Source organism: Piliocolobus tephrosceles, chromosome 1 (assembly GCF_002776525.5).
Source record: "Piliocolobus tephrosceles isolate RC106 chromosome 1, ASM277652v3, whole genome shotgun sequence".
NCBI lineage: Eukaryota > Metazoa > Chordata > Mammalia > Primates > Cercopithecidae > Piliocolobus > Piliocolobus tephrosceles.
The window spans coordinates 44641997-44659799 of record NC_045434.1 but is presented as its reverse complement, the minus strand read 5'-3'; positions in this window follow the sequence as shown (position 1 = coordinate 44659799).

Below are 17803 nucleotides of genomic sequence, written 5' to 3'. Positions count from 1 at the left end.
GCAGCCACAAACAGATGGAGGTTTCAAAAAAAATGAAAATAAAACTATCATATGATCCAGGAATCCCACTTCTAGGTATTTATCAAAGAGAACTGAAATCAGGACCTCAAAGAAGTATCAGCATTCCTATAATGATCCTATAATGACTTTCACATTAACTCAACATAGTTTTCTTGAGCAACCTCAAACTCCCTCTGCCGTTTTCCCAAATATGTTGCTTTTTCAGTTATTCGAGGTTGGCAATTTTTTCTTTTTTCCAAAAAAGGACAAACAGTCAACATTTTAGGCTTTGCAGGCTTCTATTTTACTAAGATTTGTCAATGATTTGTAAAAGTAATTTAAAAACTGAGCAATTGTAAAGCCATTTGTCACAAAAGTTCATTGTATTCACATAACTCATGAAAGTCAGTATGGTTTCATTATGGAATTGTTCCATCAGTGGTATAAAAATATTTTCATATTGTCAACAAAATAATAGTTGCATGTGAAATTATTACTCAGCACATCTATCTATTAATTAAAGTGTACACCTTAAAACCATTAAGAAATAAAGGAAATATAACAAAGTCTCACTGAATTGATTTTTAATATGGTTTGGTTCTTAGGTTCTTATTCTTTATAATTACAGTTACTATACTGCACATTCCAATAATTGTTTATTATTTTATTCAAAACATGATATGCATACAAATAGTGATTATACAGATCTAGTAAATATACATACAATTGCCATTAAATAGAAATATACTTTGAAAATAATAAATCCCTTCAGATTTCTTATGGTAGTTTAAAATATATACATATATATGTATAAATATATTATATAGTGAAATTGAGATAAGGCAAAAAATCCATTTAATTGGCTATGACCAGAGAATTATCTTTATATTCTACTTGAATAAAATATAATAAAACCATATGATCAGTTCAAAAACTTTGGTTTTTTTTAGATTTAATGTCATCCTCAGTTTGAGAGTGAGAGAGAGTAGAGCCAATTCTGAGTATTGTTAGAGCATATCCTTACAAACACATTTCCTCTGTTAACAAATACTGGTTGAGATATCATCATCTTGAGCAATATGTTCTTTGAGATAAATTCATTTAGTTATCTCTCATACAAGATTAAGTTCTGTTATATTATGTGCAAAGATTTGTGCTAACCAACCTTGAATATCAGGAATGTCTTCAGTTTCAAGTAACTGTGAGTGTAATGAAGAATTAAACTAAAATCTAAGCGGGAATTAATGAGGTGTGTAGGCAAAGGCATATGTTTTAGATAGAGGAACAGTGTGAATGATGACGTGCCATCGACAAATATGTAGTGAGAGTTTTTTGCAAGCAAGGAGTGTTCTAAGAACTGTGATATGGTAGTGGGTAACAGAATGAATCACTGCATTCACAAAGTTTCCATTCTTGCAGAAGGAGACAAACAATAAACAAATGAGCAAGAATATCTGTATTATGAGAAGCTATATCGCACAGTGGACAAAAGCATAGATGCTTGAAACAAATTGCAAGGGCTTGAATCTCAGCTCTTCCACTTGATAACTCTGTAGTCTTGGGCTAATTCTTAACATTAGCTTGACTAAAGTACCTCATGGGTAAAATGGATGTAATAAAACTATCTCTTAATGCTGTTATGAGAACTGAATGAGTTAATATAGGTCAAATGCTTAGAATAGTGTATGGACCATAATGTCATAGAAATACTTGCCTTTATTTTCAAGAGCTACAAGGGGAATAAGCAGTTTAAGGAAAATAGGGAAGAGCGTGTGGTGTGGTAATTTGATAGAGGATCATCAGGGAAGACCTCTTTAATCAGGTGACAGTTGAGCAGAGGTCTAAAAAGGGGTGATGAAACACACCATCCTGAAAGCTGGGAGAAGAGTGTTCAGGCAGCAGGGACAGCAAGTATAAAGGTTTATAGACCATTCTAAGTTTAGCTTTTACTGTCATTAACATGAAAAGACAGTAGAGGCATTGTGACAACAAATGACATGATTTGACTTATATTTTAACGATTGCACTGACTGCTCTATGGAGAATAGACTCTCAAGGGTCAAAAGAGGAAGGTCTGTTAGGAGGCTATTGCAATAGTCTGGGAGAGAGGATGATAGCGTGAACCAGGGTGGGACCAGTAATCATATAAAAAAGAAAAAAAGTACGGGCATGGTGGCTTATGCCTGTAATCCCACCACTTTGGGAGGCTGAGGCCAGCAGATCACCTGAGGTCAGGAGTTCGACGCCAGCCTGGCCAACATGGTGAATCTCTGTCTCTATTAAAATATAAAAATTAGCCGGATATGATGGTAGGTGCCTGTAATTCCAGCTACTTGGGAGGCTGAGGCAGGAGAATCTCTTGAACCCAGGAGGTGGAGGTTGCAGTGAGCGGAGATTGTGCCACTGTACTCCAGCCTGGGTGACAGAGAGTCAGACTCTGTCTCAAAAACAACAACAACAACAACAAAATTCAAACTTTAAATCTTTATGTAGGTAGTTTTTAGGTAGATTTAAATTTGCATTTTCTGACAGATAGGGTCTGGGTTAGAGAAAGAGAAGTCAAGATGCTACCCAGGTATTTATCCTGAGAAACCATAAAAATACAATTGTCTTTTATTTAAAAAGATGATTTGATGGATAAGGTTTCAAGCCTTCAAGAAAATAAAAGTTGCAAACAAGAGCAAAATGGTTAGTTTAGCAAAAAACATGGATTGAAAAAGGAAAGCAAAAGATACACCTTTTATGTGTAGAAGTTTTTGAGGTGAAGCCAAATATTTTAATTTGTAGAAGATATCTGCAAATAGTTCTTTCTCGCTTGCTTCATTGTTTTACTTCTTTTTTTTTTTTTATTTATTATACTTTAAGTTCTAGGGTACATGTGCATAATGTGCAGGTTTGTTACATATGTATACATGTGCCATGTTGGTGTGCTGCACCCATCAACTCGTCAGCACCCATCAATTCATCATTTATATCAGGTATAACTCCCCTAGAAGATGATTTCTGTTAACTTTCTTTTTTCAGCACTTTGTAGTTCAGATGCATTTACCTAATTGAAAAAGCAGATATGACTTTCCATATGAAGGAGGACAACTTACCACCTGAATAAAATCAAAGCTATTTTAAAAAGATAGGCTTTGTAGGAACCCTCTTGGATTTTCTTCTTTGTACTCCTTTAGACAAACTACACGAAACACGGTGAAGAGGCCTCTCTGTCGCCACTTGTATCTTTCATCCACATGAAAAATCTACTTCTGATCTTTTAGAATATCATATATAGCTTCAGAAAAATTTGTAAAGTATGTTGACTCACATTCTCTGTAAACTATCTGCTCAGAAACGTGTTATTCTTGAGTTTCTAGTTTTTTTATTTTCATTTAACTGTTCATTAAGATACTTTCAAAACATTTCTGTAGAACTTCTTTTTATTGTAACAGAAAAACAAGCTTCCTTGTGACTTTCTAGAAATAACTCTGAAAGTTATTGCTGAAAACCACAGAGTTTACAAAGTACTATGTTTGAAAGTTTTATAGTAATCTCTCTAAAAGATCAATATTATTTGGTCAAACATGATTTGTCATCCAATAAGAGGACAGATATTATACTTCATTGCAGTTTTTTAGAAAATGTGTATCTTGTTGTATCTTTTAGAGCAAAAACAACCTGAGGAATACAGGCAAAATTCTTTATAAAAATAGTAGTATTAATACAAAAGTAATGCAAAGGTTGATATTACAACCTTTCACACTGATAGCACCATTTCACAAGTTTATATACATGTGGAGTAAAATGAAATCCTAAATGATGCAGTCCATTTTTTGATGACAGAAATGTGGATTTCAGACAGGTTTTAGAAACTGAAATTTACAATTATCACACCGCTATGTATTTTCATGTAGAACATCATCAAACTATTTAGAAAATTGATTAACTTGATTAGCTAAAACATAGGCCAGAAGTATGTATAATGCTGTTAAATATCAAATATAGTGACTCCATGTTTATTTACATAAATAAAATGCTTTCAATTTGGACACAGTCTTAATAGCGAGTCAGTTAAATGAGTAACTAGATTCAAGCCCCACCCCAATCACCATAGTAGGCCAGAACTAAAAGCTCTCCAATTAGGAATAATCAGAACAGGGTTGCAACACTATGCAACTTGTAAACATAGCCATTCCTGAGACAGTACAGAAATGGTTTTAGGATATTAGAAAGGAAAAGCATGTTAATAATTTATAAAAATCATACATAGAATGGATGACTATTGCAGATTCAGCTATTTGTACGTAATCCCAAAGGATCAGAACATGTATTTATTTGTTGTTTGGTGAACCAAATTCCAATAACAGCAAGGAAATTTCAGTGTATAATTTATTGAAAAATACCAGTGAATAGATTGACGGTGACATATGGAAAGTGGGATTTGAAGCACTGAGCACAGATTATACCAAGAGGTTGTTTTATACTGGAAAAAAATAATTTGTAGTTAAGAGAGTAAATTCAGGAGTTCAACCAACCAACTACCTTCATGATGTCTACCACTAATTTTTCTTTCTTGTGAGGAAGGAAGAGCAATCCTCTTTCCTAGAGTTATTTTAAGTATTAAACACGGCAGATGCAAAACATTCTCAATAGTTGCTGACAGTAATTGCTATTGTTTAGTAATTTTCCTTACTGGACATGACCAGTGAATGCAGTGGGGTGCTGAATCATAAGGTTAGTCTAGTTGCTTTTCATTATAACTAAATATGTTTGCCTCAAGTGTGTTTTGCTCAATTTTTTGACTCCTTTTATTTTTAGCTGATTATTTACTATTATATTCCTTCATTCCCTATTGCCAAACAAAAAAGACTACAAATCACATACAAATTTACACATAAATCAATTTCACAAAACTTATACATGAAATAGTTTCTTAATAATTTTCAAGACAAGAGATATATATTTGGAGAATGAGACAAAGTGAGAAAGAGGATCTCTTTTTAACTTCAAGTATGTGTGAGAACTAAAGATATAAAACAGTAAAAATTCAATAAGGAATGGTTAAAACAATATTTTTATTCTCAAAATTTAATCCATACATTTGGTTGATATCAACTATAAGTTTGTATACTTATACTAAATTATCATTTAATATATGAAAAAATTGTTTTACAAATGCAAAATGAGATTGAATTGAAATAATTTATTATCATCACCAAATTATCTTAAGTATCAATTTTATCCTTGTACTTCAGATTTGATTGCACCAAATACCATGGATATAGTCCTATAATTTTAAGTATAATTTCATACAATAAAATAAATAATCAAAAAGCCTATTTAAATAACTTGTTGCTCTCCTCAACATTAGCGTTGGAGATTGCTGTATTAGTAGAATTTTTGCATTGTGCTAATATTTAGAGAGAAACTACTCTGTGTCAAGCACTATGCTATAAGAGACATTGTCCCCACACTCATTGCAATACAGCCTGCAGCAAGAATTGGGTACTAAATCAAGCTTGTCCAACCCACAGCCCATGGGTCGCATGCAACCCTGGATGGGTTTAAATGTGGCCCAACACATCTTGGTAAACTTTCTCAAAACATTGTAATTTTTTGTGACTTTTTTTAGCTCATCAGCTATTGTTAGTGTATTTTATGTGTGACCCAAGACAATACTTCTTCCTCCAATGTGACCCAGGGAAGCGAAAAGATTGTTCGTCCCTCTACAAAATAATCACACAAATGTGAAAATAAACACATAGGATTCTATGCATATCTTTATGGTTTATAAAAGAAAGTGTAGCAAAGGCTTAGATTGAGTTGTCCAGCCTGACCTTGATAAGGAAATAACTTTTAACTTGAGACTTAAACAACGAGTAAGATTTAGTCACGTGAAGGTATTCCAGGCAGAAGGAACAGCACGCCTGAAAGCTTGGAGTGGCTGCTGCAGGAGGAAAGTGCTACATTGTGACTACAATGTAGCGAATTCAAGAATGAGTGGTACAGATTTATCCTGGAGAGACAGGAAGAGTTCAGACCATATTGGGTCCTGCCAGCCACACTTAAAAAATACTAGTTTGGAACACCATTTTGGTGTAACGTTTTATAGATGGTCTGTAAGGCATAGTAGTTAAGAACAGATGCTTTATTATAGGTAAATAATTTATTTCATTACCTCTTCCAGCTTCTAGAGTTTGCTCACCTTCCTCATTGTCTTATATTATTTTACCATCATTAAGACTATTACATTGCTTCTCTTTAACCCTTTTTCATTATCCCCTCTCCAGGGATCCCTACCTCTCCTCCTCTCCCCTCGCTTCTCCTCTTCCCCTTTACTCCACCTTCTCCTTCCCTGACCCCAGATGACTCACGTCCTTAGAGTGGGCTCACTATGATAATCCAGAAAATCTTGCCTCAAAATCTGTAACTTCAATCACATACCTCTACAAAGTTCCCTTTGCCATGTAAGGTGACATAATCACAAGTTCCAGGGATTAGAGCATGAATATCTTTGGGAGCCATTTCTGCTTTTATTGAAAATTACCTGGTGAGGAGAACATTACCCCATGAGACAATCTCTCCAAGACGTAAAAAGGAAAGGATAGGAATTTCTTCTCATGCTAAAAAAAGTAAGTTGTCATAGGGCAAAAATGCAAAGATAGATAGATAGATAGATAGATAGATACATAGATACATAGAGATAGAGATATAAAACTCTCTCTAAATCTTCATCTCTATCTCTACCTATCACCAGAGGGATGAGAAAGAATGAAAGTATAAAAAGTGTAAGGCCAAGTGATCTGTGAATTTCTTGATTACCATCCCCATACATTTTTTTAGTACTGTTCTTTGGTGTCTACCCCTAGGTAATGTTGAAGCTCTGAATTGGGTGCTGGAGGATATGAGGAAGATCTGAACATTTGTCAGAACTGGCGACAGAAGGTGGTTGTTTATTCCTCTTACTTTCCTACAAAAAAAAAAAAGTGTCAAGTCCATTATAGAATCTTTTGCTAAAATGGAATAGAGGCTGGGTGTAGTGGCACACACCTGTAATCTCGGCACTTTGGGAGGCCTAGATGGGCAGATCACCTGAGGTCAGCAGTTGAAGACTGGCCTGTCCAACATAGAGTGAAACCCTGTCTCAACCAAAAATACAAAAATTAGCTGGGAGTAGTGGCACATGCCTGTAGTCCCAACTACTTGGGAAGCTGAGGCAGGAGAATAGCTTGAACCCTGGAGGTGGAGGTTGCAGTGAGCCGAGATTGTGCCACTGCACTCCAGCCTGGGTGACAGAGCAACATTCTGTCTCTCAAATAAATAAATAAATAAAATAAAAATAAAATGGAGTAGAGTGGCTATAGGAGATTACAAATGACAGATTATGTGTTTGGGCAATGATATGACCTGGGACAGAAATTTGCCTGGTTCCCAATCCAGGGGCTAGTGTAGATAATTTAAGAAATGTAGACATTTCCATGAGTCCTTGAGGGGCAGAAGTGAAGCAGTCTGTAATCAAGAATCAGTTTGCCTTTCAGAGATGCACATTAATGAGGGACAAGGACATGCATCAGAAGTGATAGGATGAATATCCCCAAGAGGCACATGGCTAATTTTCTGCAGGTCAAAAGCACAGAAAAATCTCGTGAGAGGTCTGTGGCCAGCAGAGGAGGTTTGCTGTTCTACCCAGATGGCAACCAATATGAGTATTGGCATTACATTCAGAACAGACTGTATATTAATTGGGCAGAGGAAACAACAGGGATAAGTATCTACCACTAAAAATGGGGCACCAGAATCTATAATGAACTTGAACAAATCAACAACGACAACAACAATAACAACAAAATAACCCCATTAAATAATGAGCAAAGAACATGAACAGACACTTCTCAAGAGAAGATCCATAAGCAGCCAACAAATATATAAAAACTTCTCAGTATCACTAATCACCAGCAAGAATGGCAATTATTTAAAAGACACACACAAAAAATCGGATCTTGGTGAGGTTGCAGAGAAAAGGGAATGCTTATACATTGTTGGTGGAAAGTAAACTAGTTCAGCCACTATGGTAAGCAGTGTGAAGATATCTGAAAGAACTAAAAATTGAATTGCCATTTGACCCAGAAATCCCATTATCGGATAACCCCCACCAAATAAATCATTCTACTAAAAAGACATGAGCATCCATATGTTTATTGCAACACTATTCACAGTAGCAAAAATGTGGAACCAACCTAGATGCACATTAACTGATGGACTGGATAGAGAAAATGTGGTACATATACACCATGGAATAGTATGCAGCCATAAAATGGAATGAAATCGTGTCTTCACAGCAACATGGATGCAGCTGAAGGACATTTTCCTAAGTGAATTAACACAGAAACAGAAAAAACAAAAATCACAAGTTCTCACTTATAAGTAGGGGCTAAACATTAGATACACATGGACATAAAAATAGGAACAATAGTGGAGATTACAAAAGGGCAGAGGGAAAGAGGGGCAAGGGCTGAAAAACTTCCTATTGGGTACCACATTCACTATTTGGATGATGGGATCAACAGAAGCCCAAACCTCAGCATCATGCAACATATACATATAACAAACTTGAACATGTGTCACCTGAATCTAAAATAAAAATGAATAAATAAATAAAATAAAGAACAGGCAGCAAGGGGTAAGCAAGAGTCAGAAAAGAAGTGCCAGAAAGCTAACTGCTAGGATCACACATGAAATTTCCTTTGAAAAAAGTTGCAACTTGAGGAAGGAAAATGTGTTAAGAAGAAATTCTGAAGGATGGAGAGGTTATAAAATGAAACTGAATTTACAGAGAGAGAGAGAGAGAGAGAAACTGTTTCAACACAAAGAGCATCCCTCTTCAAATTCCAACTCCATCAGTGACAAAAGAGGCTGTGGTTCCAGATGAAATCAATTCTAGAAAGAAAAGAAAGAAGGGTATTTTTTTTTTTAATGGGGGAGGTTGGGGTTGTTTTGGTTGTTTGTGTTTTAGCATATCTGAGCTGCTTAGACTTTGGCAAACTCCTGTATGTAGCAAATTCTCTTTTGGAAAATTGAAGTCAATTGAAAAATGCATCCTGACATAATCTTATCTTTTGCAAGATTAACAGTTGCCGCAGACCTACTTATTTAGCTCAAGGATAGTTTAATATTTTATTTAAAAGAACATACCTCAATATTTGTTCCTTAACTGCATTCTGTGTCAACAGCTGTCATTTCAGTTTTTGGCATCAGAGTTGTTACTGCAAATTGACCTTCAATAAGTCATATAACCTCGCCCAAGTAGATGATAAAGCTTTGAACAAATAATGTAACTTTTCATAGTGAACACTTCAGGTCCGAGAGTAAAATGCACTTTGCTTCATCATAACATAGAGCCCTGGATTTTCCTACAGAGTTAATTTTAAATCATCCTGTTTTTTTGGTAGACATTGGGCAACTCATATAATATTGTAAATAAACTTTATTTTCGAACTGTTTACAGTTATCTGAAATTGTTTGTGATATTTATTAATTTTAACACACTATGTTTCACCTTGCCTAGATTTTATCCAAAATGTTGCTAATTGCTTCCCCTCTAAATTGCCAGAGTACAAAGAAATATCAAAATGGAGAAGGGAAAGAATTTATAAGATGTTCTCGGGTATCAAAATAAAATAACTATCCATTTTTTTTCACTACCTGGCTTGTTTACTGGATGTGAAACATAGAGTTTACAGTCTTCAACTTCTCTTAAATAAAATCAGAAAGTCTTAACTCTACCTCTTTCATGTTACTAAAAACTTGTGAAGTTTATGAATTATATTTATAGTCTTTTATCTAATTATTAACTAGATCTATAAGGCAAAGTGGGACAGATACATTTTATCTAATGAATAAACTAACACATTAGTAAAAACATTCTATAATCATTACACTAAACTTGCCTGATATGTTAGTTGACATCAAAACATTTAAATTAGATGATGTACTGCTTGCAGATCCAAAGAAGTACCAAAGAAGAGGTCCCTCTATCCAGTAAGACCTGCCCTGTGATTGTACATGAAAGGATTACAGAGAAAGGGAAAAATGGCTGTCCGTTCATGAAAAATCATTAATCAAATCTGAAGGCACATTCACCCTCAGTGATGCTATGTAAACACTATGAAACTGAAGTTATCAGGTCGGTTTTGTCAGCACTGGTATGTCTTAACAAAATTGCTTCAAATTATATGTTTGTATGCATATGTGTCTATAGGTAGGATTTTCTAGGAAAATCACCTTTTGGGTTTTGATTCCTGAGTCTTATATCTGATACATTAGAAGGAAGTTTTCTTCCTTGGACCACTATGCTATGTCTACATTATTGGGAGTCAGTAGGGATTTTCTGAAAACCAAGTAAATGACACCTGATTTTAAATTTAAGAATAAATGTTATGTTTGAAGTGAAATAGTATGGACACCTTTGGACTACATACTGTGTGTCAATAAATTATTTTGGCATAGATAACCCAGTCTTTAAATGTCTTTACAACATCCAGTAGCTTAATAGAAGAAAGCTACCATTGGTGACCCTTTCTAGAGACTTTTCTACTTCATGCCATGCCTGCTGCTTCTTCTATCATACCTACATGAGACAGACGCATTTTTTAAAGAACACACAGGGAGCCAGGCGTGGTGGCTCACATCTGTAATCCCAGCACCTTGGGAGGCCAAGGCGGGAGGATCACCTGAGTCAGGAGTTCAAGACCAGCCTCGCCAAGATGGTGAAACCCTGTCTCTACTAAAAATACAAAAAATTAGCTGGGTGCCGTGGCAGGTACCTGTAATTCCAGCTACTTGGGAGGCTGAGGCAGTAGAATCTCTTGAACCAAGGAGGAGGAGGTTGCAATGAGCTGAGATCGTGCCATCGCACTCCAGCCTGGGCAACATGAGCGAAACTCTGTATTAAAAAAAAAAAAAAAAAAAAAGCGCACTCAGGCTGCAGAATGGTTCTGTCTCACTTTCTCTGTTGCCAACAGTACGAGTCACATCCTGACTGAGGCAGTGAGAAGCTGGAACCTGTTTCTCTTCCTGGACCATAATTTTCTCTGTCATTCCCTCCCCAGTTTAGAGTTATGGTTGGCAGGTAATGACATACCGAATAAATTGTGTTCTCTGTGGAAAGTGCAATCATTTAGAGAAAAATAAAAGAAGTGTATTTCAGTTTCATCTTTATAATTAGAAAAGTAGTCTTTAATTTGACAAAGAAATTTTGCATTTGTACCTATGTGCATGTAAATGTATAGTATGTGCATTTTAGGGGACTAAAACATCAGGGTTACCCGTGCTTAAGGGTGAGTTCATATATTTACTAGCCATGGGAAAGTAACTCAATTTTTCTGGGCCTAAATTCTCTAATCTATTAAATGGAGCATGGTTCAGTGTCATTAATTTGGGTGGTTGTATAAAATAATAACAATTAATATTTATTGAGCACTTATCATGGCTCAGAATAACCTGTTTTACATTTAGTATCCCATTTTACTTCACAAGAAGTCTTTAGTTAATATTGACGAATGAACAAGTTTAAAAAACTTGAAAACCTAACCTTTGTGTAAGTTAAACCAAATTCTCATATGCTGAACACACAAAAGTGAGCCAGTGAGCACAGAACATTTTAGAGATTTGAGCAAGTACCACTGAACATTATTTTAGATACGCAGTTCAATAACTATATCAAGTCAACTGATATTTTTGACAGTTCCCCTTTATGAAGGTGGTGACTACATCAACAAGATTTGCAAACGCAGAGAGCACAAAAATTTGAAAAAGAAAAGATCTATTTTTATTTTTCAGATATATTATTAAAACCTTGACCGGAAGATCTCAAGAGTATAGGGAGGAATTTGCAATCCTAGAATTTATCATTTAACTCAGAATCCTGCGTAGAGTACTTGATTAAGGCGATAAGGCTACATCTGGAAGGCAGAGAGTGTAGCTAAACAAGCAGTAGGTTTCCAGTGTCACTGCATGCACTGTAAGTAATTTTTTAAATAGATTCTTGCACGACTCAAAGGATTAAAGTTTTATCTTTCAAAATAACTCTGATATCTCCATGATATTTAACACTAGCCCGGTCTGAACTTCCAACACTTAACTAACCTTTCATGGGAAAATTAAAAATATGTATTTGGCATGGAAGTATATTAAAGTGATTCCTTAGCACCTACAAACATGAATACGTTAAATCTAAATTATTTTCTCTGTTAATCAACAATTGTAAAAATGGAAAATTTGGCTTCTGTAATATAAATATATATTTGATCAATTATCAGAACATGCTTTTTAAATGGATTAAAAGAATATTTTGGAAAAAAGTAAAGCTTATATCTTTTCTTTAAAGATGGGATATAGACATCTTTCCTATACAGAAGACTAAGAAGTAAAAATCTCAATTGTCCACACCATGAAAGAAAATATCACTTTCTTCTTCTTCTTTTTTTTTTTTTTACTATTTCTCTACTATTCACACCCCCTAAACACAAGTAATGCTATTTTAAATTTGTTTTTTTGTTTGTTTGTTTTTAGAGACAATAAGCTATCAGAAAAATGCAGCTGGACATGGTGGTTCTTGCCTGTAATCCCAGCATTTTGGGAGGCCAAGGCAGGAAGATTGCCTAAACCCAGGAGTTCAAAACCAACCTGGGCAACATGGTGAGACTCTATCTCTATAAAAAATAAATAAAAATACAGGCAGGCATGGCGGCACACGCCTGTAGTCCCAATTACCTGGGAGGCTGAGGTGGGAGGACTGCTGGATCCTGGGAGATCTAGACCACAGTGAGCCATGATTGCACCACTGCACTCCAGCCTTGGTGGTCAGAGTGAGACCCTGTCTCAAATAAAAAATAATAATAATAACGATAAAAGAAAGAAAAGGAAGGGAAAATGCAGAGTTCAGCCAGCTTTATGAAGAATATTACGGTCTTTAGTCATTTGTTTAAACACAAAACACAATCAGTTACGCATGCCAAACAAGGCAGGCCAGCATGAACTTATATTCCTCACCCCATGAAAAGCAGTGTGATCACCTACTAATTGTCTAATCCGCTTACATTTCACATAAATCAATTATCTTCAGTTAAAGACCCTAGGGTTCCACTGTGAGCACTCAGTATTCTGGATCCTACATGCAGGTTATCTTGGAAGATTATCTTACTGAAACAATTCATTTGACACTACTGACATTAACTTCAAATATAAGCATAAGCAGCTTCCTCAGACTAATAAGAAAATCTTAGGTGTTGTGCATCCTTTTCTGAGTCTAGGTGCTATGGACTGGATGTTTGTGTCCTCTCAAAATTTATATTTTGAAATTCGAATCCCCAATGTGATGGTATTAAGAGGTGGAGACATTGGGAGGTGATTAGGACATAAAGGGTAGAACCCCAACGAGTGGTATTACTGCCCTTATAAAACGATATTTAAAAGTTTGCTTCTCTTCTCTGTTCTCTGCCATGTGAGGATACAACAATAAGACGGCCATCTGCAAACCAGGAAACTGGTCCTCACCAGGCATTGGATCTGCTAAAGCCTTAATCTTGGACTTCACAGAATACAGAACTGTGAGAAATATATGTTTGTCTTTTAAGCCGCCTAGTCTATGGTAATTAATTATAGCAACCTTAACTAACAAAGAAAAAAATAATTGTGTCATTGTCTGTGGATAGAAATTTGGAAAACACAGTTCCTTTTTTTTTTCTTTTTTTCTTTTTTTTTTTTTTTTTTTTTTTTTTTTGAGATGGAGTCTCACTCTCGCCTAGGCTGGAGTGCAGTGGCGAGATCTCCACTCGCTGCAAGCTCCGCCTCCCGGATTCACGCCATTCTCCCGCCTCAGCCTCCGGAGTAGCTGGGACTACAGGCGCCCGCTGCCACGCCCGGCTAATTTTTTTAATTTTTTTTAACAGAGACGGGGTTTCGCCCTGTTAGCCAGGATGGTCTCGATCTCCTGACATCGTGATCCATCCGCCACGGGGGAAATTTTGTAGACAATGTAATCTTTCATATGCTGATAAAATATCATTAAAATACTAAGCAAATACTATGTTGTGAAACATAAGTTATTCAGTTTTGATGCAAAAAGTACAAAAAAAAAAAAATCACCATTTTACTAAGAGACAAAGCCAGCCAAGTAGGACATGAGAGAAAAGAAAATCAACGTATAGTGATTGGAAGTAGAAAGAAGTAAACCTGGACACATTTTGGAGAATGCAGTTGTCTACCTAGAACGTAAAAGAGAGTCCACAAACTACTGGAATTATAGAAAAATTAAAGAGAATTTCTGAGTGCAAAGATCAATATGTAGAATCAGAAGTATTTCTATCTACCACAAAAATAGTATAAACTGCAATTTTAAACAATATCATTATAAGTGGCTCCTTAAGCAAATGTTGAGTATAGCGACTTTCTTCCATAGAGTGCTTTATGGAAAGAGTGAAATAAAAAAGAATAACCTTACCTTGGAGAAACTTGACAAACATTACCTCAAACCACATGATCAAGGTGAGCATCAGTAATACCAGGAGTCATGTTGATAGCATGTAGGTGAATATCAACAGTCACGTTGATAGCATGTATCCTTGATATGATATGGTGAAAATGGCACTTTATCTCTATGGTCCTCCACTCAAAAAACCATAACTATGGTTTAATCATTAGAAAAGCATCAGAAAAATCTTAATTGAGAAACATCCTAAAAATACCTGATTAGTACTTCTCAAAGCTTTTAAAGTCATCAAAAATAAGGAATGTCTGAGAAACCAACCAGAGAAGGCTAGGGAGTCGTAAGGATTAAATGCAGTGTAGTATCATGATCCTGGAGGAGAAAAACAACATTAGAAAAAATTAATACAATCTTAATAATGTCTAGAATCTAGCTAACAATAATACGTTAAAAATAGTTTTGTTAGTCGTGATTGATGTACTATCGTTATGTAAGATACTTAAAAAGGGGGTGATCTTTAGGGACTCATTGTATTATCTTTTCCACTCTTCTGTAGATCTAAAGCTGTTATAGAAAGAAACGCTTTTTTAAAAAATGACATTTGTAATAACAATGAAAGATAGAATATATCAAGGAGGAAAGCTAATAAATATGTGTTGATATTGTCAAGATTGCTGCAGAAAAGGAATAGAATAAAATCTAAGAAATATGTGCAGAGGAAGACTAAAAATCATAAAATGAGATAATTCACAAATTAATTTGAAATTAATCCAAAATTACGATTGCATTTTCTTCAAAAATCTTGTAAAATTTATCCTAAATATCTTGTGGTAAAATTTAAAAACCAGGAATAGAGGTTGACCAAATGAACAGAATAAACTGCTTCAAACATACCTACAGCTATTTGAGTTCTTCATATATGTCAGAAGTGGAACCGGGAAGTGGAGAGGAAAGTATGGGTTATTCATTGTGTTATTCTGAGATAATTGCCCATTCACATGGGTGGGGAGGTAACACATAAAATTGTGTCTCTGCCTCACACCAAACTGAAATAGTTATTGGTAAATTAAACACTCAAATATGGAAATGGGAACATCATAACAAAATAATTCAATAGAAAATAAGAGAATTATTTGATCACATCGAGTAACTGCCAACACACAAAGTAAGAGAAAATGTTCCCCTGTCGATAAAAGGGAGCATTGCAATGAAATCCATAACTATGCACTCAAATAAAATTTCTTAGATGTACCCTCATACTAAGTTGAAAAAGAGAATATAGCAACAGAAAAGCCTTTATAAAAACATGTTTTAAAGTTTTCTCTTGACTTTAAAGATATTAAACATTTTACACTAATATGCAAATTGTTAAATATTGTTCCAGTTTCAAACCTGTTCTTCTATATTATTGGGTTTGCAATAAGGGGGTTGTGACTGCAAACCACAGTTTTCCTTTGCCAACTGACTCTCTTGGGCTGCAATAATAGAGAATACTCAGTAGGCTGGAAACACGGGGAAGGAAGGAACACACAAGGTTGCTGTTTGCTTCCTTCTTCTATCCTTTGTTTTCTCTTTCCTTCCTGTCAGTATTGCCTTTGTCACTTTTTTTTCAGCAGTAGATTTTTACTGTTTTCAGTTTTCAGACAATTACAAAACCACCCTTACATGCATTCTCAGAGGTGACAGTGCCAGCTGGCTGGGTCTTGGCTGGCAAGATCTATGTACCAGGTCAGGGGATCCCTCTTTCAAGCTTTAAAGCATCAATAATTCACCACTCCCTTTGGTAACGGCTTCCCATTGCTTCAACTGGTGTAATATTGCTGTGTTCCATTTTTTTCTTTTTAATTTTTCTTTATCTATTTAATGATTCTCTTTTTTTGTTTGGTTTGTTTTGTTTTGTTTTGTTTTGTTTTGTTTTGTTTCTGGTTTGAGACGGAGTCTCGCTCTGACGCCCAGGCTGGAGTGCAGTGGCACCATCTCGGCTCACTGCAAGCTCTGCCTCCCGGGTTCATGCCATTCTCCTACCTCAGTCTCCGGAGTAGCTGGGACTACAGGCACCCGCCGCTACGCCCAGCTAATTTTTTTGGATTTTTAGTACAGACAGTTTCACTGTGTTAGCCAGGATGGTCTCTATCTCCTGACCTTGTGATCTGCCCGCCTTGGCCTCCCAAAGTGCTGGGATTACAGGCATGAGCCGCCACGCCTGGCCTCTTTAATGATTATTTACACTGAATTAACTCAGCTAAAATAACTGCGGTTGTTTCCCCCCACAACTTCACTAATCCAACAGTTGTGTTTTAAAGTTTGACTTGGTTTTAAAAATATTTTTCTTACATTAATAATTTTTTAATTCTATTTCTAGAAAGCTACATAGAGTACTTGTTTCTGTTTTTACCTTAGCAGCCTAAAAAAATATGCAAAGCTTTTACATATTCTATATAGAGACATCCATTAATTCTACTGAATATACTTGTCAGCTAATTAAACTGTTGCCTGTGTGGAGCATTTGATGTCAGGAAGGAAAGTTATGGACCCAAAACAAGTCAAAGAAACAAGTTCAATTTTGGTACCAATATCATTTACCAATATCTTGATGATCAGGAAGAAGCTTGACTATTACACAGTTGAATCCATATGATGTACTCTAACACACAATCAAACTTCTTTAAATTGTATGTTACCTAATTGAGACCATAGCAACATGAGCTTTTATTCGTTTGTGAGAAGATATGATATTTTAAAATTGTATAATTCAAAAGAGTTTAAAGACCTCTTGTGAAATTATTGTATTGACTCCTTAATTTTCCTGCATGGCTATGCTAATTAAATTTTAGTCTTTCAAGCATATGTTATAATTTAGTGCACTGGCATATAAAATTTTATGTAGGATTCAGTGTTCATAATACTCTCATAGGATCCACTGTACCACCGATTTAAACTAATAATGTTGAAAAAGATGTTTACCTTCAAGATCCCTGTGGCACTTTAAAAGATCAATCAACTTGGCACTTTTGAAAATTTAAATTAAATTGATGATGTCTCATTACACTCTCTTTGATGATTATGTTTGCACAGAAGCAGAATATAAATCTTAAGAAAACTGGCTCTGAAAAGCTAATTAATAGAAAACATGATAGATGCTGAAAGTAGACGTTGTGACTTTTGTTCATCACTGATAGAGTAATTAATCATTTTAATTATTTTTTCATTTATATATGAAGTATACCTTATGAACTTAAAAATTTTAAAATAAGATGAAAGAAAATGTAACTGACTTTTAAATACTAAGAAATGTGTATGTTTGTTTATGATACTAATTTTCTGTTCACATAA